This window comes from Periplaneta americana, chromosome 14 (assembly GCF_040183065.1).
Source record: "Periplaneta americana isolate PAMFEO1 chromosome 14, P.americana_PAMFEO1_priV1, whole genome shotgun sequence".
Lineage (NCBI taxonomy): Eukaryota > Metazoa > Arthropoda > Insecta > Blattodea > Blattidae > Periplaneta > Periplaneta americana.
The window spans coordinates 141,961,519-141,976,388 of NC_091130.1; the positions used below are offsets into that span (position 1 = coordinate 141,961,519).

The following is a 14,870-nucleotide window of genomic DNA, read 5'->3' on the forward strand; positions in this document are numbered from 1 at the left end:
AATAAAAATGGCATGTAGGAAGGAAGAAAAATTCTTTACTTAAAACGCAGCAATGTCGTTCAAACCAAGATGAGACAGACGAGTCCAAGGAACGCCCTCAAAAGATGAATGGGCCAGTGAAAATCTGAACAGAAAACTACAGTCTAATCCAAAAAACCATAAGAATAATATTGGTATTTACTGTATTATTTTAACAATTTTCGTACACTTTCAACCAACGAAACACATTTATTCACTGCCGTGTGATGGGAACTGTAATTATTCAGAACACACTATTCTAAAGCTGCTAGTTAGACTGTCGTTAAGTGCTTTCTTTTTCACTTGCCTGAGAATTGAAATTCGGATTAAAGAATAGTACATTATGCAACGAGCCTATAATGGTAGTAATTAAGACGCGAGTATGTTTATGAAACGAGCGCAAGCGAGTTTCATAATTTTCATACGAGCGTCTTAATTACCCTTATAGTCAAATTTCATACGACTTTTTATGCTCGACCATATTTATAACTTGAAATTATTCATAAGTATTCATGTTTAATCTTATCTGACTGGGGAGCGGAACTGACCTTGTGCAATATCTCGTAAATTGTGAGATGTGCGCAGACGCGAAAGTATTGATTTTTTTCCGAGGAACAAATGTCATTGACCTTGATACAATCTAGAGAGTAAAATGAACATTAATCTTGATATAACCTTGAAATTGATTTAGACATTGAAAAACGAGATGACAAATTGTATTTATTTGAATATTACTTACAATTAACGCTAATTATTATAGTAACAGAACATAACCTTCTGCGGCAGTACTGGATTTCCAGCCTCAGTGACGTTTCGCTAGTTGTCTTTCGATTGCATATCCGAGAATAATCGATACTTGCTCTTTCATATTGCTAAAATGGTGTTTTTTGATTGGTGGAACACCTGAACTTTAATGAATAGGTGTACTTTAATGAGGTCCATTAAAGAGCTGCTACCAGGTGTATAATTAATTAATTACTACATTTCGGCATGGTCGAGCATAAATTACTAATTAAAATTCGTGAATAATTATTTCACATGCAATCATCTTTTAACGAACGACAAATATGAAGCTAATATACCTCATACACCGAGATATTTGTACATTATGTCTGCCAATGGCTTTGTGCTATCTCTTCTGGTCCCCATAAAGAAGATTACTAGGTAGCTGGTGATGGCAGTTGCTACAGAAAGCATAGAGACAGGTTATTATTAAGTTCGACGACTATTGTTATTTTTACGCAGCTAGACGCGAGGATGAACTTCGTGCGCTACTACAGGCTTTAGATGGGTCCGTGACCCACTTGGCAAAGGACTTTTCATTGCCACAACATTGACCTTTCCTTCGTTCTTTCATGTAGTCTATAAGACTGTTCATAATGGTAATCGAGCCATCTACAGTATTGTGAGGCTTTTCAGACTCCTCCATTCTACTGGAATGTTGTCTTAACAATTGTGGCATCCTGTAGATACTTTCACTCCATTCCAATCTTTTTCTTGTGATTCATGTTTCTATTGGCTAGATTCCGCAACGCTCTGTAATATCCCGGTTAGCCGCGTCGTGGCTCAAGCGCTGACGTGCTGCTCTTCAATCCAGGTGGCCTAGATTCGATCACCTGCCAGGTCGTGATAGATAAAGCACTGTTCTGATGGAACCTAGCTCTATCAGAGGCTGAGGCAAGATGGGCCATCTGTCAGCCGACGATGTTAGGAAGGCCTTGGAACCGTAGGTCTTATCAGACTACTCGTAAGCGAAACAGGACCTGGCTCTATCAGGGGCTGAGGCAAGATGGCCCATCTGTCAGCCAACGATGTTAGGAAGGCCTTGGGACCGTAGGTCTTATCAGACTACTCGTAAGCGAAACAGGACCTGGCTCTATCAGGGGCTGAGGCAAGATGGCCCATCTGTCAGCCAACGATGTTAGGAAGGCCTTGGGACCGTAGGTCTTATCAGACTACTCGTAAGCGAAACAGGACCTGGCTCTATCAGGGGTTGAGGCAAGATGGCCCATCTGTCAGCCAACGATGTTAGGAAGGCCTTGGGACCGTAGGTCTTATCAGACTACTCGTAAGCGAAACAGGACCTGGCTCTATCAGGGGCTGAGGCAAGATGGCCCATCTGTCAGCCAACGATGTTAGGAAGAACTTGGGACCGTAGGTCTTATCAGACTACTCGTAAGCGAAACAGGACCTGGCTCTATCAGGGGCTGAGGCAAGATGGCCCATCTGTCAGCCAACGATGTTAGGAAGGCCTTGGGACCGTAGGTCTTATCACACTACTCGTAAACGAAACGGGACCTGGCTCTATCAGGGACTGAGGCAGGATAGCCAACTTATCATCGCATTCACGAATACCACCAAAGCCATCTGTCGGGTTTGGAAGATCATTGCATGTATAAGACACAAAATGAGCCAAAAACGTATCTAAGGTCCATATTCATAGACATTCTTAGCGCGGGCTACCGGTGGATGATCAGCGAACTAACGTTTTTCGTATTCTTAAACCAGTGTTTTTATTATTTTTATTGGGTTATTTTATGACGCTGTATCAACATCTAGGTTTTTTAGCGTCTGAATGAGATGAAGGTGATAATGCCGGTGAAATGAGTCCGGGGTCCAGCACCTAAAGTTACCCAGCATTTGCTCGTATTGGGTTGAGGGAAAACCCCGGAAAAAACCTCAATCAGGTAACTTGCCCCAACCAGGATTCGAACCCGGGCCACCTGGTTTCACGGCCAGACGCGCTGACCGTTACTCCACAAATGTGGACAAACCAGTGTTAGATATATGATATGATATGATATGATATGATATGATATGATATGATATGATATGATATGATATGATATGATATGATATGATATGATATGATATGATGATAGGATATGATATTCGTTCTCCTTCGTTAGATTCTTGATTTCTTCTTTTGCTGCCTTCAGCTCCTCGCTAAAGACATCAAATTTATTCGAAATAAATTCTACAGATTTATTGAGGTCACTCACTTCCGCGTTGATGAAGGATTTAAACTCCTCAAACATTTTCTTCGTAGTATTGATGACAACACTATGATCGTCCGCCACTTTTTTTTCCTCGCATGTGGATGCGTCACTTTTGTTGTTCCCTGTTTGCTTCCTAACCATTTTCACTTTTATGACACTCTGGGAGCGATACAAAAACACGTCTGGCCTTCACTGTTGCTCGAACTGAACTGTCGAAATGATATATGATATGATATGATATGATATGATATGATATGATATGATATGATATGATATGATATGATATGATATGATATGATATGATATATGATTCCTGTACAAGTAACCAGTCGATAGCCGGGGCTAGTTTAGCACGCTCGTAGCGCGGGCTAGCGAAATGTCTATGCATAGTACCCTAGGTGTCCAGCCCTTGTTAAAGTAGTAGTAGTCAGTGGCGATTTCTCTTAAGGAGCACAGGAGCAGTGCACCACCTCTTCAAGTAACGCATGTTTTTAAAGTTATATCAATGAGCTGCAGTAGACTATGTGAGCCACATAATTCTTTATTATAATACTATGTAAAAATAACATTGCATGTGTACTGTTCTTGTTGACGCCTGGGACTTATGTTTACCACTCGACACTTGCGGCACACTGCTCCATTCGAGCATGCGCAGTAGTACTGTTTCACTGACAGGCTTTGGAGCATGGTAGGGAGCCAGTACAGTGTGCGTAGGAGGGGTTAGGAGCACTTTCAGATGTGTTCTCAAGCTCGTTCCATCATAAATGTTACAATGAATAGTGTGCAAAATCTTTTAAATGTGTAATTTTCTATAAGACCTTTACATGAAAAGATCAAAATAAAGAAGATGGGTAGTCCTACACATGAATTAAAATTATAAGTGACGAAGAACAGTAATAGAGAAGTGACTAGAAAATTCAACATTCGGACTTACGAAAAATGCAATATGCGGCTGCAATATAAAAGACGCTGTATTTTGTTTTCCTTGCCTGTTGTTCGACGGCGAACATTTATTGACAAAAATAAGTACGTTTTATGAATTTTATTTATTTTTCTGTTTGAATTTAGGACTGTGCGTAGTAACTAAATAATTTTGATTATCGTTCTGCAGATATGATTGATTTGAAGCACATGAATGAAAGAATTAAAAAACACGATTCTTCAGTTGCACACATCAACAATAATGTTAAATTAGCAGTGTTGGGGTCAAACAAACATACAGACACAATTGGATTCAATTGGATTGTTGAACTTCATAATGATAAAGTTACCAAGCACAGATATGTGCGTGCGGTTTTGTGGAGCTTTGAGTTGGCTTTAAGAGGTCACGAAGACGGAAGCTTATCTTTAAACGCTAGTATTTTTCTTGGCCTCATCAATTTTAGTTCTGAATTAGACGCACTCTTAAGCAACATTTGGAAAGAGCAACAGTGTTTAAGAGCACATCAAACACTATATAGAACGAAATCCTTCAAGCCATTTTGATGTATGCCATGACGAGATTTCAAAGAAATAGAGAAAGCTGCTGACTTTTTAGCAGTTAAGGCTGATGAGACAACACTCGTATCGAATGCTTGTGAACGTGTGAACTGTGTTATAAAACGCAATATAGCGAAAACAATATTATTTACGGTGTGTTGCAATAGAAATTGAACGCTTTATTTTACTAATACTGGACCTACATAGGAAAATTAACTGCAATTACTTGACTAACAAAATTATGTCAATCTATACTTACGTAACATATGTTAATAGTTATGTTGTAGTATAGTTAGTACCTATAATAATAATAATAATAATAATAATAATAATAATAATAATAAAATCATAATAATAATAATAATAATAATAATAATAATAATATAATCATAATGATAATATTTGTGCACCACCAGGATTATTTATCACCACACGCCACTGGTAATAGTAGTAGTAGTAGTAGTAGTAGTAGTAGTAGTAGTAGTAGTAGTAGTAGTAGTAGTAGTAGTAGTAGTAGTAGTAGTAGTAGTAGTAGTAGTAGTAGTAGTAGTAGTAGTAGTAGTAGTAGTAGTAGTAGTAGTAGTAGTAGTAGTAGTAGTAGTAGTAGTAGTAGTAGTAGTAGTAGTAGTAGTAGTAGTAGTAGTAGTAGTAGTGGCTGTAGTAGCAGCAACCCTGATCACTCATACATAATAAACCGTAAATAATGTCATTAATTTCAAGGAATTATTCTTTGAGATATTTCAAACAAAATATTTTAACACATTTTGCTCGTTTTTCCTTCCTTTTCGAGATAAAAATTGTTTTATATGAAACATTTCATAGCGTGTTTTGGAAAGGCCATTGATTTAATTTCCAATATGCTCAGTCAATTTAAGAAAGTAGTGTATTATGATAGGAAATGAATGAAAGAATTTTAGTTTTGTCCTTTAAATGTGCAGAAATTTCGTCCGAACAAATAAAATTTTAACATTGTAAACTTCCTTTACAGAACGAAACGTTACTTTTTGTTCCGATCAAATTTCTGCACATTTAAATGACAACTCTAAAATTATTTCAATAATTTATTATCATAATACACTGCTCCATTAAATTGACTGAGCATATTGAAAATTTTATTCAGTAGCTTTCCCAAAACACGTTATGAAATGTTTCATACTTATATATATTTTTTTTTCTCGAAACGAAAACAAAGACGAGCAAAATTATATTAAACCTTTTTGTTTGAAATATCTCAAAGAATAACCTTTTGAAATTAATGACATTACATTCATCCTAAACACCACCTATACGCTGACGACTTACAACTTTACATTCATTCCCGAACTTGTACAATCAATGACTCTGTGATCAGAATTAATGAAGATCTAGCATCTGTAGCTCAATGGGCGCAAAAATTTGGACTCAGACAAAATCCAGACAAATCACAAGCTATAATAATGGGCCACCAATGATCATTAAACAAAATAGATCTAGCCACTATATCAAATACAAAAATAAATAATACCACAATTACATATAGTAAGACAGTAAAAAATTTAGGGGTATATTTAGATTTAAATTTAAATTTTCAAAGTCAAGTGACCTACATATGTAAGAAAACTTTTTTCCATAATTCATTCCCTCAGACACTTAACAAACGTTTTACCTCTCAGCCATAAAAAGAACCAGATCCAAACTTTAGTGATGCCCCACTTCGATTATTGCGATTCTATATTCACGAATCTAAATACTGATCTTGTCCATAGACTACAGCGTGTTCACAATATCTGCGTTCGTTTCGTTTGTAACATTAGAAAATTCGATCATGTAACACCGTCACTATAATTGTTGTCTTGGAGTCCACTTAAAGAAAGAGGATTCTTCAACTCTCTCTTATTACTATTTAAAATCATCCACACCTCCACACCCTCTTACCTAGCATCTCGTTTTGTTTACCTTTCACTACCTCGAACCCGGAACATGTACCTTCTCTCTATTCCTCTGCACAGAACATCTTTCTACTCATCATCTTTCAGCATATCTATTCCACGCCTCTGGAACTCTCTCCTTGACCATGTCAGAGACTGTCGGACAATATCAAAATTCAAATTTAAATTAAAAAATCACATTCTAGTTCATGGAATTGCTTTTTGAACACCTGTCAGGTTGCGCAATTTCGGCTTAACCCATGACATATAGTAAATATTGTAACTATGCTGTTGTAAAATTCACAATTATTAATATGTAATGCATTTATTATTATTATAATTATCATTATTATTATCAGTTATCACTATCATCATTGCTATCTCTGTTTCTCTTTCTTTTTTTTTTTTTCTTGTATTAGCTCGATGAGAGCTCTGTAGTGTTCTTTTGATCCTGTTGACCCTCTCTAGGGCTTTAATATAATTTGTATAATATTCATCAGCGTCTGTATTTCTTTTTTGTATGTATATGTGCTATCTGGTAGGATGGAAGAGAAGGCCTTATGGCCTTAATCCTGTCAGATTAAATAAATAAACTATTCTATATTTTTACGCGTTCTTGTAATATAGCTTCTTACTCTACCTGCATAATCGTGCTCAGGCTGCTATTTGTTCGTTTAAATCCCGCACGTTTCCATAACATCACATTTTGCAGCATCATTTAAACATAATATAAAAGCACTTGTTGGGGCCAGCAGAATGGTTGACTTCAGCCACAATGTCGTCACTCGGCAAAAAATGTCTCGTCAGCAGAAAAATAAATAAACCAATAGCGATGCATCTCGTGGCGTGAGGGTTCAAGGTCTGCCTCTAGCTTCTACATTATTTGTCTGCGAACAAACAGTGCCATCTAGCCCTTGAGTGATTAATTGAGTCCATTTGTGAGGTTAATTGACATCAGTTTGTTCATCACGCATCCAGAGCAGTGGACCAGTAACACTCGTTATTTACAACATAAAGTAAACAAAGTATTTTAAACTACACGATCAGTGTATCGTACGTTTTAAGTGACTCGATATTTCAGTCGCAATTGAAACTTTTTATTGGTCTCTTAATATTTTATGTAATTGTTCTACTGTAATTGCTAGTAGACCCAATAGGGTTTTATATCCAAAACCAGCTCCTGAATGGAAGATCTCAGTACAAGAAGTGCGTTATGAACTAAAAGGCAACGTTTCAGGAGAGCAAAAACAAAGTTTCTCTTCACTCTCCATCTTTTAAATTTGCTCCAAAAAAGAATTATCAGAATTTGTCTATATAAACCTTTTGATTACCCAACAAAATTAATTTTTCAGGAATTTGGTGTATCAAATCTAGAACAAATTTATAAACAAACATTGCTGATTTATTTCCATAAAAATCACAGTAAATTTAAATTTGGTCCTCATGAATACCATACGAGACAAAACTACAGTTTCTTTCTAAATACTCCCAAAAGCCACACAACTGCTGGATTAAAACACAGCATGAATTTTGGACCCAAAATATATAATGCATTAATTAGATATTACCCTGAGCTAAGTACACTTAACACACATAGATTTAAGAAACAAACCAGATTAATTATTATTTAATTGTTTAAGCTAATTGAGTTAAACATTGATACTCTAATATTGACGTACTTTTGTATTTTCTAATTGCGTATAGACCCTATTATTACATGCTGTATGTATTTTACCCTTTATTAATGTTATTGCGCTCAATGAACTCTCTTAATTTTGTGATATATTTTGTATAACTGATCTGAACTACGCCCGAGCACGAGCTTCTGCTCTTTCGGGCTGCAATGCCTAATGTAGCTCAAGTGTAAAGTATTAAAAAAATAAATAAAAATAAATAAACAACTTTATTTTTTGGAACAGCCTATTACATGAACTTCAGTTTCTAATACTACAAATGGGTTTATGAAAGAACCAATGACAGATTCTGATTCTATGAGACGAGAATAGTAAGAAAGTTTGAAATTCCGAAAGTACCACATTTGGTCGATAACCCACTTATTGTTCTGAGGTCTTCAATGTATAATGTTATTTTTTATGCAAAATATAGTTAGTTTTTACAACACAGTTGAGTCGAATATTTAAATTAACCTTCATTTAGAATTGTCTTGTAAATTAATTTTAATTTCATTTAACTTTAACTACAATATAGCGTGTGTCTCGATACAATAGGCCTACTATTGCACTAACAACAGTTTTGACAGACATATTCATTATATATGAATGATGATAATACACATTGGCTACTTCATAGTAGTCGTGTAATATTCAATGAGGTGGGCGAGACCTCATATATAATGAATATGTGATGTATTAACTGTTAGCAGTTGTCACAAACTGATGTTGAATATGGCCATAAAGTCATTTAAATATGCGCTCCTGCATGTATGACTTACATTGTCTAAAGTGCAGGTAGTAAGGCCGTAAGACATTACAACGAGAGGAGTTCGGCCGGCCCCGTGGATCGTGTCCCGGCATAGCTCAGTTGGAAAGAGCACTCAGCGCGCAGAGCTGAGAGGTCCCGGGTTCGATTCCCGGTGCCGGAACGAATTTTTCTCGATTTAAATGATGATAATACACATTGGCTACTTCATAGTAGTCGTGTAATATTCAATGAGGTAGGCGAGACCTCATACAATGAATATGTGATAATAGTCTATATTGCGATAATATTGTAACTTTTTTATACTGAACAACAATGTAAATTTATTATCTCAACAATAATTATCATTCTCTACAATTTAATTTCACTCCCGTCAACAATGGGATTTGCTCTCCGCACAGCAACACAGCGTTTGTTATTGCACTCCACAAACGACAATGACAATTTACTTGGACTATTACGAACAACAATGAACTGTTAATCTTAACTAATATTCACAAAGCACTATTTACAACACGGAACTGTCAGTTCTCAGTTCACAGCTCGTTTGTCTTGGCTAGTTCTTCTAGCTCAGTCACTCGCGTTCACAGAATCTCGAACCCCAGACCTTCAGAGACGATCCGCTGAACTTCGAACTCAGGTCCCCCAACTGCGGTCCACTGCACTCGAACTCCGGGCGTCAGGCTCCACAGTTACGGACACAACTCAAGTCGCGCTCTGGTCTCGAAGCTGGCTTCACTGCTACACAAGACTAACTCGCTTACTGTCCAAATCTGCCTGTAACAACACTGGCTTACTGACGGGCTGACTGACTTTCACTTGCGTCTTCTCTTTTATATAACCCAACCATAGTTACGAGAAAGTTCGCGGTCAGAATGAATAATCTGGATATTTCCACTTCGACGGACTTCTGGACGATTCGGGAGGGTCAGTCCCCCCCCTTCACTCCGCACGTAGCAGTTTGCTTCCTTCCACTCTGGCAAGCACCACATGCGCGCGCAACCTCCCCTCGCCGCGTCGCCGTAGAACACCGCCCCTCTACCCTCTCAGCATCCAGACGCTCCCCTCGCCGCCACACCTAAGCGACCAACGAACACGCGTTCGAACCCCGGTGTAGCTGTCACAATATGCACAGTAGAACTGAAGCCTCTTTCGAAATGAACGGCCACAATTTTCAAAAATGATGTTTGAATATCCATATTATATTTTTCAATTTAACTTCATTCTCTATATTGTACGCTAATGTGCTGTAGACAGTATAATATACACTGATAATAATGAATACGTTCGCATGGACAGCTCAGTTCGTGAGTAAAAACTCTCATTGTTAATACTGTACTGTATTTTGATTAAACAAAAACCTAATGAAAATTATCAAACTCAAAAGCGTGGTATTTCCTAGTTTACGTAAATGGATGAACTACTTTTCTTCCCTCGTATACCTAGTAAAGTGATTTGTTTGTATAATACGCCAGTATCATCGAACTCCAGTCGTGGAAGGGGGTAGCATACGGTGTTTCCGGTCCTCAATCGTTGATCCAAAGGTATAGCCAGGTTAATAATTAGAGAAGTTAGTAAAAATAAAATGATGTCCCTGTATTAATCCAGTAGTACATCCCGGATATTTCACCTGGGCAAGAGTTCGCTTTTCTTGAGCGTTAATCGTGTTGTGTTTAAAACCGGTTTATTGTGATTATGGGAATTTCCTAATACTTCCTGTGGAACATTTCTCAGAGGATACTCTTGTGAAGGTTACAGTAAACGGTGGTCATTTTGATTAGTCACATTAATATGCGATCGAATAACAACAGCCATTGTGTTTGCTTCCCATGCGAGATCGGATTATAATTCTAGTGACTGAGGAGTTAGTCCCTCTCGTCTAATATCTCGCATGTAATGTCCAAATTATGTCAAAATTTCTTACCTGAACTCACACTTTGCAATACTGAACACTCAAATGTCCGAATTTTTCTGGGAATTTTAATAGTATCCAAGGAAACCGGAGTTATGTAAAGATCTCAAAGAGGGAATTTCATCTTAAAATTACTACGATAATCTTATTATTACACAACGATACAGTATAGCCAACTTACACAAAAAATTAATGTAATTACTGGAAAACAATAAATGTTATTTTAAAATATTCAAAAACAGAAACAAATCTGAAAACCGTTCATATTATACAGAGTGGAAGTTAAATAACCCTACAGATTTTCAAAGCGAATAGCCCATGTTGTATGTAACAAAAAAGTTATCAGTTAAAACCTTATTGGTGGAAAGTCCATAGTTTTCTCAGGAATAAATGTCCACAGATCTGTTCCTGAAATGAAATACCTTGATAAAATTCTAAAATAAACTATAGTGGCAAAATACAATAATTATAGACCAACTAACACTAGGAAAAGTTTAAATTAAAATACAACTAATAAAATACTGCGAAAAATAACAGACAGGAACTTACGTTACTCGGGGTATCTTCGCACTAACTTGCGACTTCGTCTTCCTTGTTGTATACTCAAGACCAATATCTCTCAATGACTTTCGTGACACGTCTTTCCACTTATTAACATTAATTTGTCTGGATCCTTTTTTTTTTATTATTATTTATTTAGCCATTCAATATCTACTGTAGAAATCGTCACTGTCTTGCAGTCGACCATTTTACGTAATAAATCAACCAAAACCTGATACACAGAGTTCAAGTACCCAGTATTCGTAAAGAGAACAAACTCCCGTGCAATAACTCCCGATACGATGTAAACAACTGGATACGCTAGAAGTGACTAATGACATCGACCGTTGTTCCAACCAAGAAATTCATGGTTGTAACTCGTGTAGAAGCGTCTCTGATACAGATATTGAAAAACAATTTTTGTTACAGCTGTGTAAGGTTATATAGACCATTATTCGGCCCAATGCTTCAATTATTTAATGGCTATAATACTAATAACACGGAACTATTGCTCCGAAATAAAAATAGCTGAATATTACTGATATGTGTGCCCTAAATCTGAATTTAAAATCCGAATTGCCCCATCACGTACCGTTTTCCGGGGAAAATAAATTGATTTTTTTTTTTACAAAACTTATTTGTTTTTAATTTTTCACTGCTACTGACAAAATTACAACACACTATGGATTCAAAATGCCTCATAATACTTGAAAAATGTGTGCTGGATACAAAAATGATGTTACATAGTATAAAATACAACAGCAATAAAAAATTTTCATGCGTATAATGAGAAAAATCTCGGAATTTGAACTTACATTTAAAATAATTTTCTGGAGGACTTCTGTTTATAACTAGATCCAAGACTGTATTTTACAAGCAACCAACAATAGTCTACAAGCATGCTGGATGATGATCTTCCTTTATATCGCCTTTCCATTTCAGATATTTCTTGATGAAATCTTTCCCCATGTTCGTCGCTTACCGCTCCAAAGTTAGGAGGAAAGAAATCCAAATAAGAATGTAAAAAAAATATTTTGAGCGACATATTACACTCCACTTTGTCATATGCACTTAACATGATTTCCACAACAAGTTCTATGTAGTTGTCTGCCCTAGAATTTCCAAGGAAATTTGAGTAAACGCGCCATGTCATTCTTTCTGTAACGGAACGTTTTTCCTCAAACAAAGGGTCAGCCATTACTTTGTGAATTTGTGGACCGATGAAAATGCTCTCTTTTAATTTGCCTTCACTCAAACTGGTAAACTTTCCCTTTAAATATTGAAAACTACATCCTTGTTTGTTCATTGTATAGACTTCACTTTGAACCGTTATAAAATTTACTTAATAGAAGGGACCAATATCTGTTAATTTAAAGTACTAAATAACTTCCCAACAACAATAAGAAACCGGAAATGTCATAAACTCATAAAATGCATTGGCTTTTGTTTTGGTTTATACTCCCAAGACGCGCCAGATGTTTTCTGGGAGAGAGCTTATCGAAAAGTGAAATCATAGTATATCCTTCCAGCGTATTCCGAATCTCACCGGTCCGGTGGCATCAATGACGTCACGTTGCAGCGAAATAAGGGAACAAAACTGCTGGAAGGATCGATGCTGTCATGGCGACTGTACAAGTTGTTGTCTGTGCTACGCTAGCAAAATTTTGCGAAATTTTCGTACTCCCATCTCGTTCAAAGAAAAGATAGCATAAACAATTTATTTCTTGAACCGGTAGTAATAACTGGTCCGTTGACATGTTCGTTCATAAGCCATTAACATATTGTTTTTACGTTGTGCTCATTACAAACAATACAGCAGAACTAAAGCAGAACACACCGCCATGACACAACAGTGCACGATGTCATTCGTCTGCTAATTCCCGCCCTATACAAGAACCAATCAGATTGACTGATGGTGGCTGATGGAGACTGCCACCACCTCTGCAAGTTGATGGCACCGGTGCGACACCGGTGGAGCATCAATTACGTCATCGGTGGAATTCGGAACACCGTGATGCCATCGGATTGCTCACCGGTGAGATTCGGAATACGCTCACAGTCTACTATATACAGTCACGAAGCTTGAGTTTTGAGGGTGCTAGAAACAATAGACTGTGACGGTTCTATTTTGCATTTCCTGTAATGAGGCGATATTAGCGATCCTAGTGGTGAGCAACTATCTAATGTTTGAATATTTACTACGTATTGAGCTTCGCGACTGTATATACTAGACTGTGGTATATCTTAAAAACGTTACGTGATACTAAGAAAAGAGATGCATTTTCTGATTCAGCGCACATCAAGCCATAAGGGAAACATTTTTTAAGTCGGAGCAAAATTCTTGTTGTTCAGTGTAATATAGTAGTAAAGTGTCAAGTGGAGAAAATTTCAAGTAAGGACTTGCAAGCTACCAGCGCTTCTGAAGAGTTTGACGTGTAATCATGACATAGTAATACTACGAGAATGACCAGGAAGTAGTACGTTGTATGGCTAGCTTGCGTGGGACATGGGCAGTCTCGCGCAAGCGATCACTGCTATTGTTACTAGACAGACAATAGCTTTACGACACGCGACCACCATCTGGTTCCTAGTCTCCGAACGGAAATCGAAAACAACATTGGAATACAAAGAGACTGTAATCACTACCTCTCTGATTGCATCTACCGGCTCTAATGTCTGGATGCTTGAAAATATCGCAGTCGTGATATACGCGATAAAAATAGGAAACATGCTTTTACTCCTTTTCCAGTTTTCTTTATATTTCATCATAATTGCTACTATATGAAGCCAGTTTCATTATTGAAAATTAATGCTGTATGTGGGTGAAGAAAGAATGATGCTGAAACTGATCAGGAAGAGGAAAAAAGAATTGGTTGAGTCACTGCGTGAGAAGAAACTGCCTACTGAAGGATGCACTAGAAGGAATAGTGAACGAAGAAAAGTTTGGGGCAGAAGAAGAAATCAAATGATAGATGACATTAAAATATATGGACCATATGGAGAGACAAATAGGAAGGCAGAAAATAGAGAAGATTGGAGAAAGCTGGGTTTGTAGTGAAAGTCCTGCCCTTGGGCAGAACACTGAATGAATGAATGAATGAATGAATGAATGAATGAATGAATGAATGAATGAATGAATGAATGAATGAATGAATGAATGAATGACAGTTATTTGCCATGAGTACCTATCGTATTTATCCTTCGAAGAGGTGGAACAATTCAAATATCTTGGAGCAACAGTAACAAATATAAATGACACTCGGGAGGAAATTAAATGCAGAATAAATTTGGGAACTGCCTGTTTTTTTTTATTTTTATTGGGTTATTTTACGACGCTGTATCAACATCTAGGTTATTTAGCGTCTGAATGAAATGAAGGTGATAATGCCGGTGAAATGAGTTCGGAGTCCAGCACCGAAAGTTACCCAGCATTTGCTCGTATTGGGTTGAGGGAAAACCCCGGAAAAAATCTCAACCAGGTAACTTGCCCCGACCGGGATTCGAACCCGGGTCACCTGGTTTCGCGGCCAGATGGGCTGACCGTTCTCCACAGGTGTAGACGGAACTGCCTGTTAT

At 37.2% G+C, this 14,870-nt stretch overlaps 1 protein-coding gene, 1 long non-coding RNA gene and 1 other non-coding gene across 3 annotated transcripts in view; 2 read left to right on the plus strand and 1 right to left on the minus strand.

Annotated features, from left to right (window-relative positions):
- LOC138713770 (uncharacterized) overlaps positions 1–14,870 on the minus strand; it is a 428,588-nt gene that overhangs the window by 396,282 nt on the left and 17,436 nt on the right. The gene's annotated exons all lie outside the window — the stretch shown is intronic.
- Positions 1–14,870, plus strand: part of LOC138713766 (ATP-binding cassette sub-family C member 4-like) — a 135,193-nt gene that overhangs the window by 14,622 nt on the left and 105,701 nt on the right. The window lies entirely within an intron of this gene.
- On the plus strand, positions 8,929–9,005 carry TRNAC-GCA (transfer RNA cysteine (anticodon GCA)). Its single transcript has one exon. It is a non-coding gene; the product is annotated as a tRNA-Cys (tRNA).